The sequence below is a fragment of the Cebus imitator genome, unplaced genomic scaffold (assembly GCF_001604975.1).
Source record: "Cebus imitator isolate Cc_AM_T3 unplaced genomic scaffold, Cebus_imitator-1.0 Scaffold76, whole genome shotgun sequence".
NCBI lineage: Eukaryota > Metazoa > Chordata > Mammalia > Primates > Cebidae > Cebus > Cebus imitator.
In genome coordinates this window covers 12,054,580-12,071,065 of record NW_016107391.1, presented here as the reverse complement: position 1 = coordinate 12,071,065, position 16,486 = coordinate 12,054,580, and the positions used below count along the sequence as shown (strand labels likewise).

The 16,486-nt window shown below is 35.3% G+C and overlaps 1 protein-coding gene across 1 annotated transcript in view; it reads left to right on the top strand.

The window, feature by feature from the left end:
• CHSY3 (chondroitin sulfate synthase 3) overlaps window positions 1–16,486 on the top strand; it is a 276,989-nt gene that overhangs the window by 153,721 nt on the left and 106,782 nt on the right. The gene's annotated exons all lie outside the window — the stretch shown is intronic.

The window sequence follows — 16,486 nt, the reverse complement described above, 5'->3', positions numbered from 1 at the left end:
GGGAGTATATTTATTGTGAACAGTCAGGAATTCATGTATAGTTTCGACTTTGCACACATCAGTTTGCAAAAGTAGTTTCTTTCACTTTTTTCATTACCGTGTGTGCATTGATTTCCTGCATATGCTGTGAACAGAACATGGTTTCTGTAACTCATTCATCTGGAAGAAGTCCTTTATTTGCTACTACTGAGCCAACAGATGCCAAAGCCTCAGAACAGTTAAATTTATTAAAAATGTTTTCTATAATGGTGGTTATTTGGATTTTGCCTGTAAAATATGAACTCAGTGTTCATTATTTTGAAGGAATAAATCCACTTTAAGAACACCTTTGCTATCTAATAGCAACTTTGACATTTAGAGCCAACTTGTAAAAGTTCTGTCCTAATGCTTGAATATTAATTGAAGATTTAGTGATAGCCCTTGGCCTCTGTTTAGTACAAATTAAAAGCAAAACAAAACGCAACAAAAAACAACTCGTGTAGGCCGTTGGCCCTTCATCTGCTTCTTTCTTTAGAATTTCTGATTATGGGGATTTTAGGGCACTTCATAGAAAATGAGGTTGCTTCTTGGAATTGTATGGAGTACACTAGGGTCCATCCTTTATGTTACTCTTTGTATTCTTTGGGGTAGCTTCTTGTTCTTTGGTGAATCTGAGAAACTGGTGAAGATCACAGACTACCAAAGACTGTCCCTGAGAACCTTACTGATTGACTTCACAACTCAAGTAAAGCTAGATAAGTGTAAAATATCTAAGATAGCACTACTATATCACCAGTTTACAAGGGTGAGAGAAAGTTGTATTTCTAGTCTGACTTTGATCCATTTTGTAAATATGCTCCTAAATTTATTGTCTGACATCATTGTTTAATCACAGCCATTCATTGACTTTTCCAGTTTGGTGAGACTCCAGTTTACTAAACTGAAATGTCTGGTTCACACAGTCTCCTCCCCTGTCACATTGATTCAGGGCCCACAAGTTTTTTTAAATTCTGAACAATATCCCTGTTCATACTGCTTTATATTATATTAAGATCTCCCTAGCCTGCTTTCAGGTCATTAACTCTTTATTCCCAAGCATATTTTGGCTTCTACCATGGAAAATAATCTAAAACTTGGAACACACCATGTTCTGAGACTACATCAGCATAAAAAGCCATGAATCTTTGCCCTTGTTTCTTCATGCTTCTTCAAGCCAGCATTTTCTACTGTTTCTGTCAGAGGATTCTGCTACTCATTACTTCCTTTTCAATATCCTTGTTCATGTTTCTCTTTCATTTGTCATATTTTACAGGATTATTGAATTCTTGACCAAAATCATCTATTATAATTGATTTTGCACACAACTATGCTGGGTATTATTTCAGAACACTCTGGGGATAATATTTTGCTTCCCCCAAAATAATAGAGTATGCTGAATCCAGAGAGGCCACTGAGAAAACCTCCCTCCTTTTGAATTCTATGAGAACTAAGGAGCATAAAAGTTAAGTGACTTTTTTGAAGGCTCACAATTAATTAGTAGCAGGATGGAATTTGAACTTAGGGTCTCTTACTGTAAGTCCAGTTATTTTTACATTATTCTATTCTCCAAACAAAATGAAACTGGGGTATATAGTATAGTAGGACTTGACTACCCCAAGGGGATTTGAGAAAAAATTAAGGATAGCATCCTTAACCAATTTCAAGGATTCCACCCAATCCTCAGGTTAGTAAAGCTTTATTTGATCCTACCCCTATTGTTATTACTTGTTTATAACTTGCATAGCACTTTGACATTAGGTGACTTCATTATATAATCTAACTTTTCCATGGAGAAAATAAGGAGTCATCTACTCTGAGTATATTCAGGCCAGGAAAAGGCGTAAGCTGCAGGACCAGCCAGGGAGCACAAAAGCAAGCCTCACTGTTGGATGCTTCTCAGCACCCTTCAGGATCTGGGGTCTGTGATATGCTTATGGTGGCTATTTCAGCAGGAGTGCTGTTTTATCTCATGCCTGGGCTACTGCCAGCAAGGCCAGCATGCTAGATTCCTTTTCAGTGATCTGCTAATGTAAGAAGTGTGTTACATAATAGTGCTTTAGAATTTTATGAACTAGCACCTCAGTTTATCCTGCCTGCCTGCATTTCATTTTTATTTTCTTCAAGTATATTTTATACAACACAGTTGTACGAAAGAAGCTGTGGTGACTTTAGGCGGGAAATAATCCTTTACTAAATGTTTCACATCATAGTTTGCTGAAACTCACAAATGTGACTTTCCAATAAGAGTGAAATAGCTCTCTTTCTGAAGCCTTCTCTAATTCCACTAACCAAATAGTTCTCTTCTTCATATGTACTACAATCATTTTATATCCTGTAAATTTCTCTATGAATTTGTCAGCATTTTATATTTTTATTAGATATTCATCATAGTTCTGTTTTGTAACATGGTTTGAAGTAATTGAAAAATTGTCATATCCTTTACAAACTTAGTTGAATAGTTTGTACACAATGTGTGCGCCCAAATATTTTCTAATTGAATGCCTCTTTGAAGCAATGAAATTGTGTTCACTTTTCCAACTTCTCAAACAGCTGTGTAATGAAAGCATGGATCTAGAGTATTTATATAAAACAGACATTTTTAGTGGTAGGAATGTTTGTTTGGCAGAATTAAAGCAGTAAAGATACTTATGCCACTTCTGTACTCTATTGTATTGGGCTTTTAAAAGCCAAAACAGCCACTCCTAGAGAAGGCACCAGGGAAACGGTACTCTCAGAAGGAAGAGGTTAGAGTAATAAGATAAAGTAGGTTAGAGCAAGAAGATGAAAGTAATCTTTAGGGTAGGGTAGACTTTGAGACTATGAGTGATTATGTATGTTTGTATATCTGGATTTTTGTTTACATGATGATAATATCAAAGACATTGACGTATTCATCTCTATGTTCTACCTACCTTTCACAATAAAGCATTGTTGAATGATTTAATGTTATATAGGCTCCCAAAATAAATGTAGGACTTTTTACAAAATTAAATACAAGTTATAGTTTAGGTCTATGAAAGTTTAATGTTTGTTGGTCTATAAATATCTTTCCTAGTGAATAACCGGGTACTGGGCTCATAAATGTCCAGGCAGCTGTAAATATGTATTGCATGTAACTAGCTAACGTTTAAGTTGCCATAACGTCTTCTCACCCCTTCTTCAGTGTGGCCTGTTTCAATATTGAATTTAATTTCATTTGTAATTCTTTACTGGTTTTCCAGCCAATAACTAAATGTCATTATCATACACAGAGCACCACCAATTTCTGTTAATTAGCTCTGTACTTGCAAGTGAAAGAACTGAATATACTTGAGTTTCCCATGAAAATTAAAAAATAAGATGGAAAATCCACTAATTGCCCATTTCACTTTCAGAAGATTTCATAATTACCAAAGCGTCTCTCAGCTGCATTGAATTGATGTCTCTGACTGTACATGATGGTCCGGGTGCTCACAGGATGGGTTGTCTTCAGTTCTGCTGATTTCATGTTTGTCAGTAGTCACCATGAAAACACTGTAAGAAAAATGCTACTCCTCTAAAGAACAACAACAACAACAACAAAATACTATACAACAACATGTCTACTCCCTTTCCTAGTATAGAAACCTTTGTGGAGAATTCACTTAACATCCCGAGTGTGTATCGGAGGGTTGCCGCAGAGCAAGGGCATGCCAAAGCACAAAAGTACAGGTAGAAAATGTGAAGCAAGTTCATAGGAATAAGTACCATATAGCAATTCCTTATGAAAAACACCATTTTAAATGGTATGAGTCTGTAAAGACATTTTCCAAAAGCTTTCATCAGTCATGGTGATATGTGATGCCTGCAGTCAATTTATTTATAGTCTGCCACTGTCAGGTTCTGGCTCAAAAAGCTGATTTATATAGATAGTTAACCACTAGAAAGCAAATTTGTTAAGGAAAAGGATTTGGTTTTGCTAATTTTGGCATCTACAAAGTCTAGTAGCAGAGTCTGTTACCATTCTAGAACTCAGTAATTGTTTTGTGAATGAATGAATAAATGGATGGAGTACTCAAAATATGTATGTATTTCATTGCATTTGTAAACATCTTGTCATAGAAAATCCATATTTTCTAATAGGTTACCTTTAAATCATATTAGCTCAGTTTGAAAACATGAGCACTATTTAACTCTTTGAATGGAGAATGTTATTGAAGAGGCAGAACAGTCCAAGTTCAGACCTGTCATCACAGCCTCTGTGGTCATCACACCTAGCCTGTGGTCATCTTCTCAGTTATGGGACATAAATGCATTTGAAGCTATAAGACTACGTAAGTAGAAAATTATTATGAATATTGATCTGTGAGCAATGAAATGAGCAGAAATGAAACAAACATTTCAATCTTATTAAATGAAATAAACCAAAATAGAAGAAGAGTATATGACTAGGCATGTTGACTCACCCCTGTAAGCCCAACACTTTGGAAGTATGAGGTGAAGGATTGCTTGAGCCCAGGAGTTCAAGACCAGCTTAAGCAACACAGTGAGACCCCCATCTCTATTTTTAAAAATATATATTTTTTAAAATAAATTTTAAAAAACAATATGTGAAACAACTTTCTCGCGTAACTATTTTTTGACATGCCATGGCCTATTTGGTAAATGTATACATACGAATCCTTGTAGACTTGGCTACTTAATATTTGCATTTTATGGCCTTATTTACACATTATATCACATATGATTTGAATCTTTACTATCGCTATTCTTATTGAAGTTCTAAGAAACATAGCATATTCCAGACTGTCCTCTAGATTCAGCTATATATATCTCTGATAATATGAAAAACAAAAGTTATTTCTCTTATTTTTGTTTTTCCTTCTCACCAATTCTTTTCTAAATTAAGATTTTAGATAATTCCTCTGTCATAAATTAAATGATTAATTACATTTGATAATTTTGATATCTCACTAAGAGATACTTTATTACCATTTCCACCATAGCATTTACATTTAATATTGACATTTATCTTAAATAACATTTTTAATGACATTTATACGATATAGGCATATATTTCTATTTCTTTGATGATTATAGAATTAGAAGCACAGAAAAGATCACATATCTAAGAAAAATGTACCAATAATAGACATAATTAAAAAATAGATCTTATATCTGTTTTACAAACACAGTCCACTCTTTAGAATTTCAGAACCATCTTTACACTCAATATTAACCAATAGGAGTACTATCTATGAAAATACTTCTCTTCATGAAAATTATAAATAAGTAAGTTTTTATTATTTGATTTGGATTACTGTTATGTATTCATTGTCATATAATGTTAAAAGAAATGATAGACATTATACTGAATCAAGCAATTTGAGTTGTTCCCAGAACTCATTACATTTGATTGCCAGTGAGGGCTGAGATATCTGTTTTTCAGACCAAAACAAGCTAAGATTAGGACACAGTGATTGACAGGCAAAGAACTTGGATAAATGAATCCACCAAGTCCAGCTTTCCTGGGTACATCATAGTAAGCTCTACATGGATTTTGGTGTCAGAAAATCATGAAATAAAAAACCTTAAGTACAAATGTTCAATTAAGTATAGAAATCATAGTGTAGTACCAAAATATTGAAATGATTAAATGCAATTTTTTTTTGGATGTTGAAAATGGAAAATAATTTTAAGGTTATTACTCAATTATTTGGCTAAAGGCCCTATTCCTCATTAATTTGTTACAGTCATATAAAAATAAATTTAACTTTTACTACTTTAATAAAATATACAGATATTGAGCACTGTTGAAGTGTTAATAAAAGTAAGACAAATCTTTATAATATGAAAGCTGTTTTCAGCTGCCAAAATAAAACTCACTAGGAATAAACACAGGAAGAACAGTGACATTTGACTACTTTAAGACTCAGATTTGTTTTATTGGTGCTTCAGAAAGATTGGAAGTCATTTTTATATTCTTTTTGTTTATAGAGAGAAAGGTTTGTAGCTTTCATAGACAAAACTATATAGGTCACTGTGTTTATTTATCTATATATGTCTATGCCATTTAGATAGATTAGATAGATAGACAGAAAGATAGACAGTAATAGATAGAGATGCTCTTTCAAGATTATATCAGTTTAGCAGTGCAGTATCCAATCTGATGTCCAACATTGGCAATAAAGGAACCCAGTGTTCTCTCTCTGATGAGGCTATTGAGATCCAGAGAGCTTCATAAGGATATCTATTATTTTGAAACTAATTGGGAAATTAGTAAATGCACAGTTTTATAACTCTATACAAGGGATAACACTTGTCACCTAAAATATTAAGTAGTTCTTGGTTTGCTGGACTTTTATGTTTAAGTATTTGCATAAAAATGAAGGTTTCGTATCCAAAATAAATTTTCAAACCTGACATTTGTATTCTGCCAAGAGAAGAGTTGAGTCCATTCTCTGAACAGTTTGGACAGTTTAAATAAATGAGTGAAAAGACCCATATCTGTGTGAGAAAACAAAACAGTTTATTTTGCTTTATAAAACTGAACAAAATATAGCTAAGTAAAAAGATGACATTATTGTATTTCTGTGAGTGTGTGTGCCTGTGTGTGTGTACACATATCACATTTCTTTATCTATTTACCCCTTGATGGACAGTTAGATTTCTTACATATCTTGGCTACTGTGAATAATGCTGAAATGAACATGGAAGTTCAGATAGCTCTTTGACATACAAATTTCAATTGTTTGGATATATACTCAGAAATGGCCTGCTAGATCATATAGTAATTCTCTTTTTAGATTTTGAGGACCCTTTGTATTATTTTTCTTTTTTTTAATATAAACTTTATTTCTTAACATAATCTCCATCAAGGACAAGACATTTTTCTAGAACACATGTATTATTTTTCAAAGTGACTACTGTACTAATTTACAACCCCACCAACAGTGTACAAGGGTTCCCTTTTCTCCACATCCTCACTGACATTTGTTATCTTTCTCTTTTTGATGATAATCATTCTAACAGTCATGATGGGATATCTCATTGTGGTTTTAATTTACATTTTCTTGATAATTAGAAGTGTTGAGCATTGTTTAATGTATCTGTTAGCCATTCATATCTCTTCATTTGACAAATGCCTATTTAGATCCTTTGCCCATTTTTAATTCAGGTTGTTTTCTTAGTATTGAGTTCTTTGAATTTCTTATGTATTTTTTGGTACTAACCCCTTATCAGACATATTGTTTGCAAATATTTTCTCCCAATCCACCATTGTCTCTTCACCCTGTTGTTTTCTTTCCTATGCAGATGCTTTCTAGCTTCAGGTAATCTACCCAAGAAATCATTGCCAAAAGCAATGTTTTGGAGATTTTCCTCTATGCTTTCTCCTTGTAGCTTTACAGTTTCAGGTCTTACATTTAAATCTTTAATTCATTTTGAGCTGATTTTTGTGTGATGTGAGAAAATATTTTAATTTTATTCCAATGTCAGTCTTCTGCATCTGGATATCCAGTTTTAACAGCATCATTTATTGAGGAGACTGTCCTTTCCCCATGTGTGTTCTTGGCACCCTTCTTGAAAATCTATTAATAGGTAAATACCTGGGATTATTTCTGGGCTTTCTATCCTGTTTCACTGGTCAGTGCATCTGTTTTTATGCCAGTACCATTCTGTTTTGATTACAATAGTTTATAATATATTTAAATCAAGAAGCATGATGCCTCCAGCTTTGTTCTTCTTGCTCAAGATTACTTTGGCTATTCTGGGACATTTGTGGTTCCATGCAAACTTTAGAATATTTTTTTCTATTTCTGTGGAAAAATGGCACTGGGATTTTGATAAGAATGCATTGAATTTGTGGCTTGCTTTGGGTGGCATAGAACATAGTAACAATATTAATTCCTTCTATCTGTAAACTGGAATACTGCACAGCCTTTAAAAAGAAGGAAATTCTGCCATTCATGACAACATGAATTGAACTGATGCACATAATGCTAAGTGAAATAAGCCAGGAACAGAAACACAAACACTGTATGATCTCACTTACATGTGAAATCTAAAAATATCAGTCTCACATAGACAGTGTAAGTAGAAAGGTAGCTACCAGAGGCTGGGATAAGGGTGGGATAGGAAAAGGGAAGATGTTGATCAAAGGGTACAATTCATTTCAATTAGACTGGAGCAATAAGTTTTAGTAATCTATTGCACCTTCATTGTACCACAGTTAATAATAATGTGTTATGTTCAGAATTGCTAAAAGAGTGGATTTTAATATATTCACACACAAAAATAAGATGGTGGGATTGAGTCTTTTTAAAGTGTATACATAGATCAACATTTTTGTTCAATTAAAAATGAACTTTGTTTTTCTTTTGAGACAGAGTTTTGCTCTGTCACCCAGGCTGGAGTACAATGGTACTCTCGGCTCACTCACTTGCAGTGATCTCGGCTCACTGCAACCTCCGCCTCCCAGGTTCAAGTGATTATCTTGCATCAGCCTTCCAAGTGGCTGAGATTACAGGCATGCACCACCACGCCTGGCTAATTTTTATATTTTTAGTAGAGATGGGGTTTTACCATGTTGGCCAGGCTGGTCTTGAACTCCTGACCTCAGGTGATCCACCTGCTTTGGCCTCCCAAAGTGCTGTGATTATAGGCATGTGCCACTGTGCCTAGTCCAAAATAAATTTTAAAAAGAAAAATGTCACCATTGGCTAAACTTTATTGAAATTAACTGAATCTTACATTGTCATATTAGGTAATCTATTGTATATCGTTTGCAATGCATATTTTTGTTTATTTCTTATCTGATTTTCATAACAGACTTTAGTGACAAGCATGGTAGAAACATCACCCTATGTCACAGACTGGAGAGGTGAGATACAGAGTTTGAATCGACAACCCAAGTTCATAGAACTAGTATGTAAAGAGCAATATTTTTCCAAGTGAGGATCAGACTATCTTTGTTCACCTGACTTTTTGTTTCCTAGTAAAATCATATCACATTGGAAGACTTAACAATTCTCTTTCAGCTAGAATACAATACAATTTTTTTTTAATGAAACAGAGCCTGTTTTTTTATGAAACAGAGTCTGTACTCCAGCCTCTGTCGCCCAGGCTGGAGTGCAGACAGAGGCTGGAATGCAGTGGCATGAACTCAGCTCACTGCATCCACCGCCTTCCAGGTTCAAGTGATTCTCATGCCTCAGGCTCTTGAGTAGCTGGGACTACAGTTGCATGCCATGACGCCTGGCTTATTCTTGTATTTTTAGTAGAGGTGGAGTTTCATCATGTTGGCCAGGCTGGTCTCAATCTCCCAGCCTGAAGTGATCCACTCACCTCAGCCTCCAAAGTGCTGGGATTACAGGCATGAGGCACAGTGCCTGGCCATACAACTTTTCTTTTAATAGTATACCACCACTAGACAATATGGCACACATTACTAAAAGGATAACAGAGTAGAATAAAATCGTTAAAACATAGGAAATGAGAGGATGAATTTGATATAACCACATTTGCTCTCTTAATATTTAGGAACTGCTGAAATTAAAATATTTATATAATATGGAATTTCTACATGACTTCCACAATGTCTATTTATGAAATATCCAACTATTTAACATGGAAAACAGTTGAAATATTTTTATTTTTTGGTTTGGAAGATAGGGGACAGTTTTCTATACAAAATGCTCTTAAGAGAAGAAATAATTTATTAAAGATTATAAGACTGTTCATTCCTTCAATTTTTACATTGACATAATGTGGAATACTGCCAGATAAAGATACCATGTTTAGGATTCAATACTTATTGAATACAAATGGAAACCTTGCTTCTATACTGAATAAAGAGGAAAGATGATTTTTGAGAGTAAACAGTTGGAGTTAAACAAATACATTAATGATAATAATAATAATTAAGCTTTTAAACTTAATAGCCACATGACTTCAGACAAGTTACCCCTTGTCCCTGAGCTGTATTTAGTTCTGTCATTTGTAGATGAAATAAGAATTCCTCTCTTCCTCGACTGCTGTCAGGATTAAGTGGAATAGAGGGCTTTGAGATTTCACAGTCACACCCATTTATGGTGCTATTTCTGTTTGTTTGTTAAAACCACTGTTACTCTTTTTCCAAGAACTGAGATGGGCCATTGTGGTCCACCTACCTTAAATGTGCTAAAAATAGTTCAGGCTTAGAGAGGGATACATCCAACTCATTATTCTTGCTTTACAGGAAAAAGTCAAACACCTTCTTTTATGTAGTCTTGGGCTTAAAATTTAAGAAAAAGAACCTTGCCTTTTAGAATGCTCTGGCACTCAGAATATTTTTAAATGAACTGAAATATAGTGATAATATAATAAAGCAATATAAAATTCAAAGAGATGGGCCTGTATTCATATATTACATACTTTAATTACTATGCTTATGCAATTGTATTCATTCTACTAAAAATATTCCTGTTTGAAAATACTCAATGTCTTTCTGTTAATTTTTATTTAGGTTTTGTGGGAGCACTTTTTTCCTTTCCCATTCATTCAAACTCTTATTTTTCAAGTGGCTGTTACACAGATAAGACATTATGTAGGCACTATGAAAAATACAAAGACAAAATATTTATAAAACTTGACCTCAGCATCAAGTTGGATAAAGGTAAATCAATTTCATATGTATAATAATATGCAAAAAGAAAAGAAGCTGGCAGTGCTTTGGGGAAAATGAAGTAATAGTGCTTGCTGTGCCATCTCTGCGGAAGAAAGGGCCACGTCAATGGCATGAGATCAAGTAAGGCATGTGCCACCTGAGTTTTCATATAAGCCAACATAATTCATTCATATTTCTTGTGATAATTTCTGTTGCTATCCCAGTACCTCAAATTCAATGATGTATCAGAATTTATCATGTTTTCAAAAAGTACTGTTTCCTCATGATCTCATTTTACTTTTTAGGGGAATTACCAACTTCTTAGCTATCAAGGCTTAAAATCTTGGTAATCTTTGACCCTTCCCTCAGTCTCCATACTCAAGTCCATAGGGCTACGGATCCATGTCTTTTTTGAAACTATACATATCTGTTGCCTTTCTGGTCCCAGCCTTGCCTTAACTTGACTACTTTCCACCTGGTCAACTCACCCTGTGTCATTGTATTTCTATGCATTTGCATACTTATTTTCCTCTACCTGGAATGCCCTTCCTCGAAGATTTTTGAGAGCTGTAACCATCTAACTAAGATGCAGCCTTGTCCATGAGCCTTGTCTGTCCTCTTTCTCATTGCGTACCTTCACTTCAGGACACCCTGCCCTCCCAGCTAAAACAAAATCTTTTTTTTTTTTTTTTTTTTTTCAAAATCCATGGCTCTCACTTTCTACCACTTTTGCAGTCTTATCACATTCTATGCCACATTATAATTATCTGAGAACATACTTTTTTCTGTAATTAGCTTATAATGCCCTAAAGAAAAGAAACTTTTTTTTTTCCATTTTGGTATACTGTATCTTATAGAGTAAAACAGTAATAAATATTTGTGTATCAGTGACCTAACCATAGATAATTTCAGTCAAATAATTTAACAGCATTTCCTTGAGATTAATATTTTAGAAAATATTCCTACATGCACATATCATGTGTTCTCGAAAGAAAAAAATATATATTAAGATACATACATGGCCAGGCATGGTGGCTCACGCCTGTAATCTCAGCACTTTGGGAGCCCAAGGTGGGTGGATCACAAGGTCAGGAGTTCGAGCTCAGCCTGGCCAACCTGGTGAAACCCCATCTTTTCTAAAAATACAAAAAAATTAGCTAGTCATGGTGACAAGCGCCTGTACTCCCAGCTACTCAGGAGGCTGAGGCAGGAGAATCCCGTGAACCTGGAAGGCAGAGGTTGCAGTGAGCTGAGATCATGCCACTGCACTCCAGCCTGGTCAACAAAAGTGAAAGTCCATCTCAAAAAAAAAAATACACATAGGGTTTTACTTCTCTCAGTATTAAAATGTACTCTCAGTATTAAAAAAGGAGGACATAGTTTTAATAATGCTACATTATCCCTGAAATTTAAATGTAGACTTTTGGGAGTAGGGGGTAGTCAATGATCTTTCATTGGAGTTAAAAGACTTTAAACTGCAACAAATCATGCCAAGTGTAGTTGGAAGAGGCATAAATATTGTCCACATATGTGGCCAGAAGACATAAGAGGCCTGCTTGACAAAATCTTTAAAGTTCTACCTATCCCTGACATCCCCAGTGATTCTGGAATTTATTTTAATTTTAATCATGTATACGTATGATAGGAATGTATATAGGCAGTGCCCAACAGGGATAATTCACAATTACTTACAGAAGATCCTGTATCTCTTTAAATTATTGTGTCTAACTTTTTAATAAATATAGTTGTAGTTCTTGCAGTATATAGGTAACATATATATACACACCATACTTTTTTTTAAATTGTACTTTGGGCTCTGGGGTACATGTGCACATCCTGCATCTTGCAGGATTGTTGCATAAATACATACATTCCACTCCCCCACCACCCACCCGCATCAGGCATTTCTCCTGGTATTATCCCTCCCCATCTGCCCCACCCCCTGCTGTCCCTCCCCTCCCCTCCATCCCTGGCCCAACCTAGCCCAGTGAGTGTTGTTCCCCTCCCTGTGACCAAGTGTTCTCATTGTTCATCACCCGCCTATGAGTAAAAACATGCAGTGTTTGGTTTTCTGTTCTTGTACCAGTTTGCTGAGAATGATAGTTTCCAGATTTATCCATGTCTCTACACATACATTTATATATATATATATATATATATATATATATATATATATATATCCTTTTTTGTGAGAATACATCTTGAACAAAATTTTTGTTTTATTTTATATAGCAAATAAAAATCTCCTAGAAAGACTATTTCTAAAGAAAGCTAAAAGTGAACATGTAGTCGTAACAACACCTATTGAGCACTTAATACTTGCCAGCCACTGTGCTAAGTAGTGCATTTTCTCTGTTGGACTCCGCTACAATACTTTGAAGTATTATTTCCACTTTATGGATAAGAAAAGTGAGATTTAGAGAGTTAAAATAACTCATGCAAGGTGAAATATCTTATAAGTGTTAGTGATAGGGTTTTGAATCACATGGTCTGATGCCAGATCCCAAATACACCATGCTGTGGGGGGCATCATACAACTTTACCTGGCAGTATCCATGCTTCCTGAATCACACATGACTCTCTGCCAGCCTACCCACTTGGTCTTCAGAATCACCAAATACAGTTTTCATAACTTTTACATGATCATGATGCTGTGATGCTTTTACTCCATGGGTCTGCATGTTGTTTTGGGAAGATAACAGTAAGTACTTGCCTATAGAGCTGCCACATAAAGAGATGCCTATCCTGGTCCCTGAAAAGCAGCTGCCCCATCTTGATAATATGATCATCTAGGATTAAAAGGTAATTCATTTCTGAAATCATTTTTGAAATATTTTTAAAGGTTTACACATCAGTTTTGACACTGATGGCAGCTATTTTATGTTTTTATTAGATGTTCAAAAACCTCAGATATTATTTGTGCTTATTGCTCTAACCAGTCATTGCTAAGCCAGAATGCTCTCCTAGTCGCTGTTATGTTTTAAAGACCATTTGGATATAGGCTGCATAGCTGGTCCTTAAAAACACAAAATACAAAATGCCAAAGTAAATTCCTACTGACTTCATCAAAGTAGACCTTATTCTTTTGCTCAGTGCTTAAACCTTCAGTGATGCTCAGCTAGGTTCCAAAGGAGAGGGAAGAAGACAGGCAGCTGTCTGGAAACAGCTGTGCCTATTAGAGAGGCCATGAACAGCAGTGGAGAATAAGGCCCAATCCATTGCTGTATGTCTATTATACTCAGCCTCTATTTAATCACCCATCCCTCTGAGCTCACTAGCTCAATATGCGATAGTCGTCAAAGCAGAACATTAAGTATATATTGAGATTTCTTCTCCTCCAAAGGTTATTATTATGATTGATGAGATTATATTTGTGAAAGATTCCAGCAAACATCAAATGAAAAGCACTGCCTGAAAGTCAAGAGCTGCTACGTTTGAAGGAAAACATAATTCTTCTCTGCTTTTTTCTCTTGTATGCCTCAGAGACCCATGACAACCACCATTCTTCCATTTTCGTAGCCTGGATATAGGTTGTAAAAAGGACAAAGCTCAAAGCTGAGGTCAGAGCTTCTTTCCTTAGAAATTTAGACCTGACTTGTATTGCTTTTACCTCTTCTAAGTAGAACATTTCCTTTCAAATATCTTTTATATGCTTACAGATGTATTTAAATAAATGGATGTTTCTTTTATTAAAGACTTGAAGCCAAATCTTACAAGGAAAACTTTTTTCTAGCTATGGTATTTTTGAATTTTTGACATTGGGATGAACTTTAGGATTTCTGTGGAAAATAGAATCTTGTCTTGTTATGTTTAAAAGCAAATATTTTTGCCTCTTTCCTTTATGATTTCAGTGAATGCTCTCATATGTGGAGTGAATATCTTTTCACATATCTAAAGAGTATAGTTTCCGGGATAAGCAGAATAGAATCATAGTAGAGAACACAGAGAAAACTCTTACAGACTGGGATTCAGATACCAGATCTGACACTAGCTGCCTGGCTTAAGGCAAATAATTAAAATTTCCCAAGTCTTTGTTCTTTTATCTGCAACAATAGCGTAATAATCATTCTTGTTTCATAGAGATGAAGAAACGAGATATTTATAAGAAATATTTGGCACAAATTGTACAGGTGCAGCCATTACTGATGATTTTAATGTACTTTTTCAATCTATATCAGCGACAAGGAAGTCTGTGAGTACTGCATTAGCATGAGAATTTATCAATAAAAAGCTAACGTTTCTCTCCCTGGCTACCTTCTAATGATCTAAGGGGCCTAAAAGAAATCATTAAATTTTTTTGTTTGTTTTCTGGCAAGCTCATAGCTAGCCTTGCTCAGGAAAATGTTTTCAGCCCTTTAGAAATACACCTGAACACACACACAAAGACACACACACACACACACACACACACACACACACACATACACTTAAACATATACATAAAATGTATATCATTTGTCATGCTCCTGTTTCTGCAGGCTACAGATAATTCAATCAATCTATAATATAGCTATGTAACATAAACTACTTCAAGGAAGCTTCTCCTTACTCCCTAACTAGGTCAGACTTCCAATACATACTTTCATTACTCCATGTACTTATCTCTCTGTGTGACCATGGCTTCTCCATGGGTCTGTAATTCCTGTAATTATTCTGTTCAGAATAGTTATCCAGGTATGCTAGCATACTAAGTATTCTATCAGTATTGATTGTAGCATTGGTCTATAGCTGAGGACTGATTGCTGTAAGCTGTCATATGAAGCCCAGTAGAATGTTTTTTTCTCACAGTTTATTTCTGCAAGCAAGGTATTTTGTAATAAACTCATTACTTTGTTTATAATGTGTTGGCTTCGTTCTTAGGATATTAGGTAAAACCTGGGAATGTAAGCAAAATTTTAGTGATTATTTAGTGTAACTCTTGGAAAACAAGATCAGAAGTCAGGGTGTGCCCAGCTGAACAGAATGGCCTCTATTTTAAAAAGACTATCTGCATTGTTTCATTACTTAAATAGCTAAAAATTATGAGCAGCATATAAGAAGATAAGGGTTGGGTGGATTTGAGTGAATAAATATGCTTCACTTACTGTGTCATCATAGTCAATCTTTTAGACTCTCTAAGCCCCTGTTTCTGAATTGAAGATTATGCCTGCAGGGGCCAAGAGAAAACTTCCCCTTCACCCTCAAAAGGTTTACAGTAAAAGAAGCTCACAAAAGACACGCTAATAGGAGAAAAGGCATGCAAATTTATTAGCATGCACAAGGAGAAAATTATAGATTGATTACTGCAACATAGTGGGGTAAAGTCATTCTATATCATCTTCTTAGGGACCAGGGATATGGGAAAAATGTGGATGATTTTAGGAAGGTAGTAATTTTTTTAGGGGAATTCAATGGGCTTGAAGAATATACAATGGCTGGGGACAAAGTCTATTGGGCCTGCAGAGCAGGGAGTGGTTTGTGACAGAAATCTATTCAGATGTGTTGATAGCCTTTAGTCTTTCTTGCTGTGATAGGATTTCAGTTAATGAAAACTCAGGGAGGAGATCAGCGGTTGCTGTTTTCTTCTTTGGTGGATCTAGACTTCGGTCAGATAAAGGGACCTTAGAAAACAATTTCATTCTGTACTTTGGGTGGGACCAAGGATTGTCAGACAGGACAGAAAGGTATGTGTGTTGGTGGGGCAGGTGGAGGGCAGCAGGACTTGGGGGAGGGCAGGTCAGAAAGACCTTGAGGCTTCTTTTTCAGCTAAGCATATATAAGTGCCATGTTTTGGTGAAACCCCGTCTCTACTAAAAAATACAAAAAATTAGCTGGGCATGGTGGTGCGTGCCTGTAATCCCAGCTACTCAGGAGGCTGAGGCAGGA